We start from the raw sequence: 16,550 nt of genomic DNA, 5'->3' as shown, positions 1-16,550 counted from the left end.
TATTATTCTTGGTGTTTCGGGTGGGGAAATCGCATGTTTGGGTGTCGATTATGTTTAGAAAAGCATGATAGGTTATGTGTCGTACGTTTCTCGTATTTGATCCGTTAATTGTCTACGTGTTAATCGTTAATTGCGTTGCAAAGTGTCTAAGCATGGTTTCGGGTTCCACAACGGTTCCCGGGGCGCAATTGATGAAAAAGAGTCAGTGGGGGGTAGGTGGGGGGTAGGGGACCCGCCACCTACCCGGTGCCGAGAATCACCGCCTGGCAGCGGGTGGCCGGCCGGCGGGCAGCTGCCCGCCGGCGACCCGCTGCCCGGAACAGTAAAACCGGCGGGCAGCCGGCGGGTGGCCCCCCACCCACCGGCTACCCGCTGGAAATTCCCCCAACTTGGGATCCCGGCTTCCCCATTTGATGTTCCCCGTTCCCCGTGGTGTCCCAACGGACTCCGTTTATCGTGCTTATGTCTAGTGTGATGTTTCGGGTACCGTTCGTAGGTTTATGAGTCTGTTATATCGCATGCTAGATGAATTGGTATCCCGTTGACCTAGGTGAAGGAAGTATGAACCCCTTAGGACTATTCTTAGTATGTGATGGATCACGCATAGGTTTGTTATACGCTTTATCCCCCTTCCCAATGTGTAACGTGGGTTGCATGTGCTTGCTATGTGTTATGTGTGGGTGCTACCCCAATTCGGTTGCGATCGGATTGGTTATCCTGAGCTGCGGTTCAGAAGCTGGCTGCGGTCAGATTGGTATTCCTGGCTGCGGTCAGATGACATTCTCTTGGGCTGCGGTCCACCGTTTGGTTGCGATCAAACGTTTCTATACGAGCTGCGGTTCGTCCTTTATCCTGGCTGCGGTCAGATGACACTCTCTTGGGCTGCGGTCCACTGTTTGGTTGCGATCAAACATTATGATGAGCTGCGGTTCATCGGTCGGTTGCGATCGACCTCCCCGTGTTGCGATACGGGGCATGGTGCTGCGGGGCTGTGTCAGAGCTATATGCGCTGACCCTCATGTATGGGCATGCGATCGGTCCCGTGGCGCCAACAATGTGCGCTATGTGTGTGATATGGACGAATTGTGACTATAAGTGCCTTGGGGGATGTGACTATGGGATTTATATTGGGGATTGTCATGTTGGGTTATGATTATCGTTTATGCTTTGCCTTATCTGCCTTATCTGTTGTGAACTGCATATGCTCGTTATAACTGTTGATTGTGTCTGGCATTACCTGTCGAGTCATTCCCGGTTTTAAAAGCTAGAGTTCGTAGGATATATCTTCATGCTCATAACGGTTTTCGTATATCTATATATATCTCTATATGTATTGTATTTCAACGCGTTGGAGTGGGTTACCAGCATCTCTCGCTGAACAGATATATTTGGCTTTCAGGCACAGAGGACTAGAGCACTGGAGCGCGCTAGAACTGGAGCGTAGAAGTAGAGTAGTTTCCCTTTCGGCCTGCGTGCCATATTATGTATTGTGTTTCAATGGATATTAGTTAAACAGCCTGTGCACCTGGGTTCTCTAGCCCAGGTGTGGCATAGCACCCCGTACACTTATGATATACTTTGGGATGTAATGAGATATTACCTTTATTATATAAGCTTAAAATGTCTTGAAAATCTGGGGTGTTACATCCACGATCCCTTGGCCTTCTGCATGCTCCAGTATTGTGCTGACGGGCTGCGTCAACGGGGTGAGAAAGCGTGTGGGGGTCATCCTGGGCCCCTCAGCGTACTCACGGCGGGGAGGCCTGGGTGCCCGGCGGTCTTCTTGGGGGGCTTCGCGTCGGGGCGGGCGCGGTGCCTGGCGCTTCTCTCGGGGTTCCTTGCCTTTACGGTCCTTCCCCTCCTCTTCATCCTTCTTCCTCTTCTCGACTACCTCCGCGTCCGCAAACCTAGAGGCACGATCCATCAACTCTGTGTAGGTCTTTGGGGGGGGGGGGGGGGGGGGGGGATCGGATGAGGTCCTGGTGGAAGGAACCGGATGTGAGGTTGCTTCTGAAGATGGGTATGGCCGCCTTGTCGTCAAAATTGGAGACCCCTATCGACTCCTTCTTCCACTTGCTCAGGAAGTTGGCCAGGGACTCCGAACTCCTTTGTTTCAAAAAACATAAGTCGACGAACTGCTTCTTTTTCCGCATATGGCCAGCGAAGTAAGGCAGGAAGCGTCTTGTGAGGGTGGCGAAGGTCGAGATGGATCCTTCCGGTAGGGACCCACACCAGTCCTATGCGTGGCCGTCTAGGGTCGAGAGGAAGCTTCGGCACATGATAGCGTCGCTGGCCCTAGTCATTCGCATCGCAGCTAGGTACCTGTTCAGGTGTTCACGCGGGTCAGTCGTCCCAAAGTACGCCTGGATGGTGGGGAAACGGAAGTTCACGGGGAGGGGTTCCTCCATGATGTCCCGCGTGAAGGGGGCGGTCAGGACATCAAGAGACACCGGGGACCCGTTCCTGTCATTGATTTGCTTCTAAAGCTCGTCCATCAGCCTGCGGGGTTGCTCGACCTCACCCTAATGGGAGCTCGGAGCTCGACCATTCGACTCCCCGATCGCTCGACCCGGGAGTGTTGCTCTTACCGCGCTGGGGCATGGGGCCCCTAGCTTGGCGATCGTCTCACCTGCGACTCCTGTCGCAGCGGGGCTCGGGGCCCCCTGCAGGGCGAGTTTCGCGAACATGACCCTGCGGCGGGCAGTCCGTTGGCGGCCTTGGGCCCAACCTGTCCCAGGCGGACACGCGGATGCCCAACCTCTCCAAGGCGGGCCTGGCTGGGGCCGACCTCCCTCGAACTCTCTAGCCATCTTGATGTTGATCCAAGCGGATGCTGCCTCCTCCTCGCCTGTCCGAGGGCCGGGGTGAGTTGACCTCCCCTTCTGTCTGGGCGGCATGGGTGCAGGGTGGCCTGCTCAGGCCGCTACGCCCCCTCGTGGGGGCCGGAGGCGGGGTCAGGGTTCTTTGGGCGGCCTCTGGGCCGACCGAAATACCTCCCTGGAGCCCCCGCGCGAGGCGGTCCAATGTCACTGAAGCTTGTTGGAGGGCGGCCGCCCCTTCCCGGAAAAGGGCAGGATCCGGGGGTGGGCGGGCGGCCACCGTGTTGTTGCAGTGGTTGTTGAGGCGATCTCTGAGGTCACCCGCCGACCTCAAAGAAGGGACTTGTGGCTGACTAGTGGTTCCGTTGAGGCCACCCCTAGGAGGGGAGGCACGGGTGTTACGGGAGCCGCGAGAGTTGGACCTCGACCTTGCCATCGTGGGATATGGAGCACGCTCGAGCTTGTACGTCAACTCTCAACAAGAACACCAATGATGGATTTAATAAACCCGGGGTAGACCCGAATCACTAAACCCGATAAATAATGGATCGGAAAGATGTAGAATGTGTGTCGCGGGGACAACTTTGTATTGATAATAATTGTAGAAAGGTTACAAGGTAAAATGTTGTAATAATAATAAGTAGATGTCTTAGGCAAGATAATAATTAATCCTTTTATACTAGCCAAAACTCCCAACCGCCCCCCTATTCTCGCTGGGCGGTTGGATCGCGCGTTGACCGGGTCCGCGTGAGTGCCCGGGGCCATCTTATGCCCCGGGCCAACGTAGGCCTCGCCCGAGGCCGCCTCGAACCAGGCCACCGTTGGCCCGTAGGCCGAGGCCTTGGTCGGCTCCATCCGGGGCCGCCCTAGGCCCTTCGCGTCGGCCTTTCCGGGTCGGGTTGCCCTGAACCTATACCTAATATATCCATCAAGATGTATAAGTCTTTTTCACTCAACCACATCTCTTGGGTTGTAATGTAACATTGACATTGGTCCGTGATATATTTTTCCCTCAAATGAATGGTGGTTTGTGGCAAATTGTGATGTGCAACCGTGTGCACCAAGCATGGTGCACACGGTTGTAAAAACGGCGTCGTTTTGATGTCCAACTTAAAAAAAAAATAATTATTTTCGATTGCCGTTAACGGCGTTATGCTGTACATAATTTGAACTATATATCCAGAATTAATGAACTATATATCCAGAATTAGTGAACTATATATCCACACCAGTTACTTGTACTCTATTTTGGCTTATGACAATTCGCTGCGTCTGTGTATTCAGAATGAATGAACTATATATTCAGAATTAGTGAACTATATATCCAGAATTAATGAACTATATATCCAGAATTAATGAACTATATATCCAGAATTAATGAATTATATATCAGAATTAATGAATTATATATCCAGAATTAGTGAACTATATATCCAGAATTAATGAACTATATATCCACACTGAAAATGGTGAAAATCCCGTCGATTGGAATTTTTTTTAAAAAAAAAAAAAAATTGATTGGTGGAATTAAACGGTTCCACTAACAACACCGTTATTCCACCATAGTGAAACGATGTCGTCGTTCGCAACCGTGTGCACCATGCATAAATAGGGTCAGTGTCATATTTAGTTAAATATTTTTGATCGTGTGCCAAATAAGATAGTTTTACAAAGATTTCAAAATATGAATGAACGTGAGAGTAATAATGTCTCTTAATTTGTCATGAATTTTAAATAATTTATTTTGATTTATAACATAATTTTTTTAATCATTCTATTTACAAACATCTATTTATACTATATATAAAAACAAAATCCTCAACTTTAACTTCTCGCTCAATTCCTAAAATTTCTATTCTAATATTGTAAAAAAATAGCCTAATACAATTCCTAATAAAATATATTGTTTTCTACTTTCCTATTCGTATTATAATTCTATGTTAAAATTCCTATTCTAATATTATAAATTAGTGTAATATAATTCCTAACAGAATATATTGTTTCCTACTTTAAAATTCCTACCATCCTATTCGTATTATAATTCTACATTAAAATTCCTATTCGTAATACAATAGGACAATACAAATAAATCTGGCACTATAAATACTAGAAATCTTATAATCTGCCCACATAATTCGACACCTCCATATAATACTTTCAAATCTGCAAATTTAAAAAAAAAATTTCGTTCGATTCTTCAAATAGTAAATACTAATGGGATTTGTTTTTGTCTTTGCTTTGACTCCGGCTAATGCAATGTTATTTGTCAAGGGAATATCAACGTTCCACAGTCAATCAACAAAGGCAATTCAACCAAAGGTTAGTGCCATTGACGAAGTAATTTAAATTTCTTGTTGCTATCTGTATACTTTAAGTTGTATTTTATTAAGTACTTGACAGTTGCCAAATTATTGTTTTAAGTTTTATTGTATTCTTACTGCTATGTATATATAGGAACCGTGGGTAGAAAAAACAAATAATAATATAAAAAAAAGATTATTATTTTCAAGAAAAATAGGGAAGGAAAGATGGAGAAAATTGGCTAGTGTTTGGTGTTGGGTTTTTGCAAGAGTCAAGTGAGCACTCTTTCCTTAAAACCATATTTGCCACCTCCCAAAGATGCTAGGAGCGTTGTGGTCTAGGCTTCCCAGGATAAAACTTGCTATGATTCAATGTTTGAGCATTCAAACAAGGAATCTGGCGAGCAAGACACGGTTATGAACACAGTAGGATTAGAACGAGAAGGAGTAGAAGCAGAATTTTGAGGCTGGAAAAACAAAGTTTCGTGTAGTGTGCTTGTTGTACTCTCTGTGTAAAAAACTGCTTCTCACTGCCTCTCTTATATAGGGGTGGAGGAGCCAATAGCTTTTAATTTGGCATTTAAAGGCAGACAACTCCTATAACAGCAACCACTAACTTGAGTTTTAATTCAAAATTAAAATTGGGATTAATTCCAAAGAATTAACTCCGTAACAGCTGAATTAAAAACCCCAACGATCACAGAAGAAGCTTCAGTTTAGCCAAGAATTAACTCCGTAACAGCTGAATTAAAAACCCCAATGGTCACAGAAGGAGCTTCAGTTTAGCCACGAGAAGGCCGAACTTTCGGCCAAGTCCTCCGGTGGCCGAAACTTGCAAGTTTCGGCCACTGGGTGCATGTTTCGGCCATCTGGCCAAAACCTCTTACAAGTTTCGGCTCATAGCCGAAACCTCAGTGGCTATCTGTTGGAAAAATTGGTACCGAATTTTGGCATAACTTAGCCCGCAAGGCCAATTTCCGGACGACATTCGTGCCCGCAGGTGCCGGCGCACACGAGCTCGGGCTTGAATCAAGCCTTTTCAATCTCGTTTAGTTGGAATTTGATTTGCACCCCCCACCCCCCACCCCCCCTACAATTCTACAAGCTTCAAAAGAGCTCTTGTATATAAGTGGGGGAAATCCTCATTCCAAACCAATGTGCGACAAAGCTCACTTTTCCCTTCATTTTTCCAACTCAATGGGTCTACTTTGAGAATCAATATCTCATTCATCCATTATCCGTTTTGAGCGTACAGTATATCGATCTCTTCGTCTCACTACAAAGAATCCGAATCCACTTTGACCAGAACCAAATCGGAAGTGGACCCCACTGATAATTGTACCACAAAATAGCCACTTAACATGCCATTTTAAGCTATTTTTTCCAACAATCCCCCACATGAATGAAAATTGATTTTCGGGTTATTTTAAAATCGGAAACAACTGTGTTCAAACGGTCGGTTCCTGCATAGGATAGGTAGGGAGTCACTATACCCTTAGAACCTTCCCTTGTGAAGACATGTTTACTCTACTGGCTTTACGGTAGAACGCGATGTCTTTGAACCGACTGCCGTTTGTGTAGACGATGACATATCTCACATAGGTACCTCCCAACCATGCTCTTGCTCTCACGAGTGTGCCCGTTTTGGTCGTGGGTCACCGTTCCTGGTTCTGCGAGAGTTTCTAAAGAATTGTGCCCAACAATTCTCCTTTGAAGCGACCCTCACTTCTCTCTAACATAGGTGATTCTTTCTCGAGTATCCCGCATACTCAAGAATCATTAAAGCATTAACATGCTAGCCTCTTGCGGGAGTCACTGTTTTAACGAGGAGTGGTAGGGAGTCCGAGACCCCCACAGTAACGCGCTCCGTTCCATAATTTAGTTGTCCCATTGAACCTAGGTGCCAGCTAGGTTGGGTATCCACTATAGAACTTTTTAGTCCAAGGGCATTAGACCCATTCCTCATGTCAACTTCTCCACAACTTTTTTGCCTAACCCTTTGGTCAGCGGATCCGCTATATTGTCTTTTGACTTTACGTAGTCAATCGTGACAACACCAGTTGTGAGTAGTTGTCTAATGGTATTATGTCTACGACGCACATGTCTAGGATTACCATTATACATATGACTATGTACTCTCCCAATTGTGGCTTGACTATCGCAATGCACACATATTGGAGGTACCGGTCTTTCCCAATTAGGAATATCCTCTATAAAATGGCGTAGCCATTCAGCCTCTTCACAACCTTTGTCCAAGGCTATTAGCTCAGATTCCATCGTGGATCTAGCTATCACAGTTTGCTTAGAGGATTTCCATGCAACGGCTGCACCGTGGACTTAGAGTCCTTAATATCAGATATCCAGTTCGCGTCGCTATACCCTTCAAGTACAGTGGGATATCTCCCGTAGTGCAGTCCAAAGTCACGAGTATACCTCAAGTATCTCATAACCTTTACTATTGCCTTCCAGTGCATAGCACCGGGGTTACTCGTATATCTACTGAGTTTACTAACCGCATAGGCAATATCCGGCCTAGTACAGCTCATAAGATACACCAAACTACCAATAACCCGAGCATATTCCACTTGTGAAATTCCTTCTCCGTGGTTCTTGGTTAGATGAATATTTGTATCAAATGGTGTCCTAGCCAATTGACTATCATCCTTGTTAAATTTGTCAAGGACTTTTTCAATATAATGTGATTGGCTCAACACGAGACCATCAGGTCTTCTAACGATTCTAATCCCAAGGATTAAATCAGCCAAACACATATCCTTCATGTCAAATCTCGCATTTAACATGTTTTTGGTAGACTTAATCATCTGATCGTTACTACCAACGATGAGAATATCATCGACATATAAACAAAGAATGATGTAGCTGTCTATCGTTTCCTTAACGTAGACGCATTTGTCTCTTTCGTTTATCTTAAACCCGTTAGTTAACATCGCATGGTCAAACTTCTCGTGCCACTGCTTAGGCGCTTGTTTCAAACCATAGAGCGATTTAACCAATTTACACACTTTCCTTTCTTGGCCTGGAACCACGAACCCTTCGGGTTGTTCCATATAGATTTCCTCATCTAATTCGCCGTTTAGGAAAGCGGTTTTCACATCCATTTGATGAACTTCCAAGTTCCGCAACACGGCTATGGCAAGTATCATCCTTATGGAGTTTATTCTCGTCACGGGAGAATACATGTCGAAGTAATCAAGGCCCTCGCGTTGCCCGTAACCCTTGATTACAAGCCTAGCCTTATACTTCTCGATGGAACCGTCCGATTTCATCTTCCTTTTAAAGACCCACTTGGATCCTAAGGGTTTACTACCCGGAGGAAGATCAACGAGTTCCCAAGTGTGATTCTGTAGGATAGAATCTACTTCACTTTTTATAGCCTCTTTCCACATTGGTCCTTCTGTAGAAGTCACGGCTTCTACATATATTCGAGGCTCTTTTTCTATCAAACAAGATAGAAAATCAGGTTCGTTTTCTAATAAACAAGTTAGAGTACCTGAATCGTACTCTAACAAGTAAGTTAGAAAATCAGGACTGAAAGATTTTCCTACTCTCGCCCTCTTACTGCGTCTCGGCTCGAGCTCGGGTTCTTTCTCAGATTCCCCACTATCATTATCCATAGTTTCGTCAAACGTTCGTTTTGACGTACTTGGTCCCTCGTTGGACCTACAAGGAAATATATTTTCGAAGAAATATGCATTCCTTGATTCTATTATCGTGTTCTCATGTACGTCCGGATTATGCGACTCGTGTACTAAGAACCGATAAGCACTACTATTATGTGCACAGCCAATAAAGATATAGTCCACCGTCTTAGGACCTATCTTTATTTTCTTAGGTGTTGGCACCAAAACTTTGGCAAGACACCCCCACACTTTCAGGTACTGGTAAGAAGGTTTTCTACCGTTCCACAGCTCATAAGGCGTCTTATCGAGCTTCTTGCGGGGTACCTTATTCAAAAGGTAATTACTTGTCAAAATTGCCTCACCCCACGCATCTTGAGGTAGGCCCGAACTTATAAGCATCGCATTCATCATATCTTTCAATGTACGATTTTTTCGTTCGGCAACACCGTTCGATTGAGGTGAGTAAGGTGCAGTACGCTCGTGTATTATACCTACACTTGCACAGAAGTCACCAATCGGTACTTCGTACTCACCACCTCTATCGCTTCTAACCTTCTTAATTCTCCGATTAAGTTGGTTTTCCACTTCATTCTTATAAAGAACAAATTTATCAACGGCTTCATCTTTGCTCTTAAGTAAATACACATAGCAGTATCGTGTGCTACCATCGATAAACGTGATAAAATACTTATTACCACCTCTCGTTTGTATCGATCTAAAATCGCACAAATCACTATGGATTAATTCTAGTGGTTCAGTTTCCCTTTCAGCCGATTTGAAAGGTACTTTCGTTAGTTTTGCATCAACACAAATTTCACACTTGTTATTTGTGTCAATTTTAAAGTTAGGAATATGGTCCATGCTAATTAATCTACGCATAGAATTAAAATTAACATGACCTAGTCTACCATGCCACAAATTGGAAGACTCCAACAAGTAAACAGAATTAAGTTTGCTTTTATTGATAACAGGAATTACACTGAGCTTGAAAAGCCCATCAGTTACATATCCTTTACCAACAAACATCCCTAACTTGGACAAAACTAATTTGTCTGACTCGAACACCATGCGAAAGTCATGCTTGTTCAACAGAGAGCCAGACACCAGATTTTTCCTCAGCTCAGGAACATACAGCACGTTGTTCAACGTCAGTTCCTTCCCGGAAGTCATCTTCAGAACCACCTTGCCCATGCCTTCCACAGCAGACTGAGCAGAGTTTCCCATCCACACCTTTTCACCCTCAACGGTCTCAAAGGTGTTGAACATCTCTCGGTTGCAACACAAGTGTCTGGTTGCACCGGTATCAATGAACCACTCACGAGTCACGAGGGTTTGAGCCACGAGGTTCACCTCGGTCACCATAGCCGAAAGGCTAATCTCGACCTCCTTATGACTGCTATCTCCAACAACATTGGCTTCAGAACTCTTGTTCTTCTTCCTTGGAGCCTTGCATTCAGATGCTCTGTGGCCATGCTTGCCACAATTGTAGCATTCACCAGGAAACTTGTTCTTGGTAACGCCACCTTTCGGACCTAGCTTTCGCTTGTCCTTCTTGTTCCTCTTGGAGCTCTTACCGTGCTCCACAACGTTGGCCTTAGCGCCAACAACGATAGGAACTTTCCTATCATTCGTCCTGTTCCCTTCTTCAATCCTGAGTCGCTGGATCAGGTCCTCCATATTTATCTCATTTCGCTTATGCTAAAGGTAGTTCTTGAAGTCCTTCCAACCTGGAGGCAACAAATGGATCAAAGATCCCACTTGGAAGGCTTCACTTAGCACCATGCCCTTGTCACGGATCTCATCAAAGATTAATTGCAAATCTTCTACCTGACTTAGCACGGTCTTTGAATCAACCATTTTGAAGTCGAAGAATCGGCCAACCACAAATTTCTTTGAGCTGGCATCCTCACTTCGGTATTTATGATCCAAAGCTTCCCACAACACTTTTGACGTGCTTATCTTTTGATATACATCATATAGCGTGTCACACAATCCGTTTAGGATGTAGTTTCGGCAAAGGAAGTCCGAATCCTTCCAATAGCCAACTGCCATTACGGATTGTGTATCTTGTTCCTTCAACTCGGGAACCTTCTCGGACAAGAACCTTGCCAAGCCGAGAGTTGCTAGGTTGAACAACATCTTCTATTGCCACCTCTTGAAGTTCGAACCAACACCGGTGAACTTCTCCGGCTTTTCAGCCGAACCACTCGGTACCGAAGGTACCCGAGACATGGGAATATATCCCTCAGTGCTCCCACCATCTTGTGAACCAACGTTCACTGGTGTAGCTTGGGAATTAGCAACATTGTTGCCGTTTCCTCCATTGTTGTTCTCACCAACATTTTCTTTCCCATTGTTAACGACAGACAGCTCGCGGTTATCCATTTCTTCAAGGAAATTAGAGAAAACAACCAACGGGAAAACAAGGAATAAGGTTTTAAGATTGTAGGAACCGTTGGTAGAAAAAACAAATAATAAAAAAAAAATAAGATTATTATTTTCTAGAAAAATAGGGAAGGAAAGATGGAGAAAAATTGGCTAGTGTTTGGTGTTGGGTTTTTGCAAGAGTCAAGTGAGCACTCTTTCCTTAAAACCTTATTTGCCACCTCCCAAAGATGCTAGGAGCGTTGTGGCCTAGGCTTCCCAGGATAAAACTTGCTATGATTCAATGTTTGAGCATTCAAACAAGGAATCCGGCAAGCAAGACACGGTTATGAACACAGTAGGCTTAGAACGAGAAGGGGTAGAAGCAGAATTTTGAGGCTGGAAAAACAAAGTTTCGTGTAGTGTGCTTGTTGTACTCTCTGTGTAAAAAACTGCTTCTCACTGCCTCTCTTATATAGGGGTGGAGGAGCCAATAGCTTTTAATTTGGCATTTAAAGGCACCCCTACAACTCCTGTAACAGCAACCACTAACTTGAGTTTTAATTCAAAATTAAAATTGGGATTAATTTCAAAGAATTAACTCCGTAACAACTGAATTAAAAACCCCAACGGTCACATAAGGAGCTTCAGTTTAGCCACGAGAAGGCCGAACTTTTGGCCACCAGGCCGAAACTTGCAAGTTTCGGCCAAGGCCTCAAGTGGCCGAAACTTGCAAGTTTTGGCCACTGGGTGCATGTTTCGGCCATCTGGCCGAAACCTCTTACAAGTTTCGGCTCATAGCCGAAACCTCAGTGGCTATCTGTTGGAAAAATTGGTACCGAATTTTGTCATAACTTAGCCCGCAAGGCTAGCCAAAGCCAATTTCCGGATGACATTCGTCCCGCAGGTGCCAGCGCACACGAGCTCGGGCTTGAATCAAGCCTTTTCAATCTCATCTAGTTGGAATTTGATTTGCCACTTAACATGTCATTTTATGCCATTTTAAGCTATTTTTTCCAACAGTATATACTTACTTGCTTACTCCGGCTGATGCGATGTTATTTGTCAAGGGAATATCGACGTTCCACAGTCAACAAACAAAGGCAATTCAGCCAAAGGTTAGTGCCATTAACGAAGTAATTTAAATTTCTTGCTGCTATGTATATGCTTTAAGTTGTATTTTATTAAGTAATTGACAGTTGCCACATTATTGTTTTAAGTTTTATTTTATTCTTACTGCTATGTATATGCTTACTTGCTTAGTGACATAAACATTATATGCTCTATTCTTCTTTATTAGTTGCATATCAACAACTAATGGGTAAAATGGTTGGATAGGTATGCCCTTGTGGCATTTTATGTGTTTTACATATTTGACAATTACTACTTTATAAAATGTTTGACTTAACTTCTTGCAGTTTAACTGCTTATATGATTTTTACTTTAAGTGCTTAACTTTTTTTGTTTTTTTTTTTTTTTGTTTTTTTTTTTTGTTTTTGTTTTTTTTTTTTTTTTTTTTTTTTTGCAGATGTGTGAACTAACAACCAAAGACACTGACAAGTAATAAGAGGTGTAATAGTATAGAGGACAAATGTATAGGTCTTTCGTGGGTTTTCTGTAGATTTTGTATATAGGGATTAAATGTATTTTTATTTTTATTTTTTTTTGAAAATAAATGTATTTTTATTTACAATATTAATATTTAATAAATAAATAAATATTCTTATCAAACTAATACAAGCTATACATATTTCATCCTTTTAAATTAATAACACAAGTATATCTTATACTATATAATTTGTTAACAGCGTAGCAGGACCTTACACTTAGTGGACTAGCATCTTATTATAAAAACTCTAACAATAAGGCAAAAAAAAAAAAAAAAAAAAAAAAAAAAAAAAAAAACACAAATTAATAACACAGATAAATCCCAAATTGCACAGGGTTAAGGCAGAACTATGACTTATATCAATGTATAACCTCCAGCTATTACGCATAAATACACAATAACTGAAATGGTCCCTTGACTATAGCGAAATTACTAATTTGGTCCTTGACTATTTTTTGACCAATTAAGTCCCTCAACTTTAAAAACTTAATCAAATTGGTAATTTGCTATAGTCAAGGAATCATTGTGGTAATTAACTTTAAGGGTGGGCAATTCAGTTCAGTTTTCTCAAACCGAACTGAATTTGTTTGGTAAAAACCGAACCGAACCGAATACCGTTTGAACTTTGGATTGCTATTTTGTTGAGAAAATTTCAATTTTGGTCCACTGACTATTGGGGTTGTGTTAATTGCAACACTTGACTTTCAAAAATGTTAATTTAGTACCTTGACTATGCAATTTCTTTCAATTTTGGTCACTCCGACCAAATTACTGGTCAAATCTCACCGGAAATTTTTAATAGGTCAAATATTGAGGGCTTTTTTGGTCATTTTACTTTTTTCCTTTCTTTCCCGACGAGCAACTCCATTTAGACTATGTCCTCTAGGAAGAAAGAAATGGACATTGCAGTCCTAGTATATGTAACGCGGCGTATTCCCACATTACGAGGTTGGAAACTGCCCGCCAGGCTTGGAATCCTGATCAGGGGGTATGCACGCTGATAGTTCGATACCTGATTCCACAGAGTTTGAGCATAAAACCAAGAGAGTGGTTCGGTGGACGAGATGAGTATTAGGACGGCTAGACGTCATGCCCGGATAGGTTCGTTCACGCTAGGTGAAGTTCCTACCTCGTCCATTAGTAAAGAAAGTGAGTCATTGCGACTCTAAGAAAAGAAAGAAAGAAAGCGAGTCATTGCGACTCTAAGAAAAGAAAGAAAGCAAGCGAGTCCTTGTGGCTCAAAGAGACCTCCACAGAAAAGTATTCTATTTTACAAACGAGTGTATGAATATACTTATAGTATTGCACGAGATTGCATTTGAGTATAGTATTGCACTAGATTGCATTTGAGAATGATTAACCGAGATTGTATATCGAGTATGATTGCTTTAGTGGCATTTTGATGTCTTATATATCTAGTTTGCATGATGAGAACTTGAAAGCATGAAGATATTTTCGTATTGATTGTTGGTCCGCAATTGATTGATAGCATGAGTTCGTTATGATGAGATTTGTTATGAGAAATATGTGTTGGAGTATTTATGTTGATGAGTTTTATATATTTGGAGCATGCTTGATGATATTATAGGTTGCAAGCATATAGAAAGTCTGTGATGTATCTTAAAGTTGTCTAAGTGTTGAGATTCCTTGATTAGAGTTTGTGAACAAATGTTTTTCCAAAGTATATATTGTAGTACTTTACAGGGTTGAGTATGGTTATACTTAGCTTCATGCTAACGCGTGCTTTCCTACTTGTCTACGTGTTGTTTTGCAAAACCCCTTTCAGGTGGGCCCAGCGTTTGAGAGATGATCGAGTTAGACTAACTTAGTAGATCTAGTCTAAACTCTAATTATTATGATGATGTTTATTTGATGGATTGTAGACTTATGCTATGTATGTCCGATGATAGACATCAGGGTGTTTTTCCCCAAGTGACTTTAAGTTAAATAATTTGAATGTTAGTTTGGTTTAATGATTTAGTTCCATCCAAGGTTGCAAAAATCGCGCCTAGGCGCCGATTAATCGGCGCCTAGGCGCTAGGCGCCCGGCCGCCGCCGCGAAGAAGGCCGGAATCGGCCTCCTCCGCGGCCGGCCGGCTAGGCAGTCTAGGCGGCCGCCTAGACCGCCTAGCCGGCTGAACCGGCGCTTTAATTTTTTATTTTTATTTTTATTTTTATTTTTTTTTTGCGTTTTAAATTGCGAAATCTTCGGGAAGGCATAACTTTTGACTCGGTTGTCCGTTTTGGACAATTTTTTTTTTCAAATCACGTATTTTTTTCGAGATCTATCCACCGCAAACAGCCGAAGGCGGTTTGGTCCACTAATTTCTCAAAAAAATGCTTCTTTAGCTCTTAATTTTAGTTTTTTATGTATTTAGATGGTTTAAACAATCTTTTGAACACTTTTACAACCACTTTCGTAAATAGTTTCTAAGAAATAACTATGGAAACCTTATGTTTTGTTACTAAATTTTAAAAATTTTTAATTTTTAATTTTATTTTTAATTAAAAAAAAAATAATAATAATAATAATAATAATAATAAAATAAAAAAATCGGCGCCTAGGCGCCCCCTTGCCGCCTAGGGGGCGCCTAGCGTGTTTTGCAACATTGGTTCCATCCTTAGCATGTGCAATCACCGTGGAGAGTTGGTTGTGGCGGTGACATTCCCACTAGTTTATTATTTAAGTTGTTTATCCGCTGCTTAGTTTATCTTGATTTTGGTTTTAGAACTGTAATTAAGTTTAAAAAAAGTGGGGTGTTACAAGTTGGTATCAGAGCGGTACGAACCGCGGGAGACTTAGGAAGATGGACAAGATTCTGCTACTACTACCAATGTCGTCTACAAAGATGCTTTCAATAATGTGCAATTCCAACCAGTGATATTATGTTTTCTTTTTAGGCGAAGATGACAAAATTGGTATATATCTACACAGAAAATATATCTTCCATACAAATAAATTAGGATAGCAAATGATTTCTATAAATCCTAAACACTGATATATAAATTCTCTAAAGTTTCAGCACCGGATTCATACATATACACATTAGCTATTAATTGGGTAATTATTTATTCAAATTCAAGCAATGATAATATCATAAAATACAATCGATCGAACTCAATTCTTCAATTGTGTTATATAATAATCAATGTTATAATAATTTATATAATTATATATATCGATCCAAATATTCTTAAAATATTATAACAAATCTATTCTGTGAATTGCACGGGTGAAAATACTAGTTTTATTTATTAATAACATTATCTTTTGACATTTCTGAATAAAACCCCAACTACGACACCTGCTTTCCTAATATAAATCCATGTTAGTCCAAATACTAAAAAAATTATTGTATTCACATTTTCATAGTGCAGTGACGTCATAGAAAACTTTTCTTCTGGTGGAAAACTGAAATGCATGTGGACGAATATTGTTTTTTTTTTTTTCTGAATTTTAAAGGGAATTTGTTTTGTTTTTTTTTTTCACACATTAATTCTCTAATTTTAAAATTCAAAAGATGCGTTCAAATTCAATAACTAATGATGACAATATCAGAGACGCCATAACTTACAATTTTTCTTATATGTTATTGTATGACTCAGGATTTCAATTTCAATTTTCACAAACTAATTTTATTATAACACTGCATTATTTGACAATATACGTTGCTGAATTAGCAAATCTGGCATACAAAGTTTCCGAAATAAACGGGGAACAGAAGATCACTCCCTGCAAATAAATATAATAAATACCGACTTCCAAGCAAATAAATGGACATTCGTTGTGGTTTAGGCCATGTTTGCATATATGTCT

This window comes from Ipomoea nil, unplaced genomic scaffold (assembly GCF_001879475.1).
Source record: "Ipomoea nil cultivar Tokyo-kokei standard unplaced genomic scaffold, Asagao_1.1 scaffold0415, whole genome shotgun sequence".
Classification (NCBI taxonomy): Eukaryota; Viridiplantae; Streptophyta; class Magnoliopsida; order Solanales; family Convolvulaceae; genus Ipomoea; species Ipomoea nil.
The sequence above is the reverse complement of the archived record's forward strand: the minus strand, read 5'-3'. Positions refer to the sequence as shown.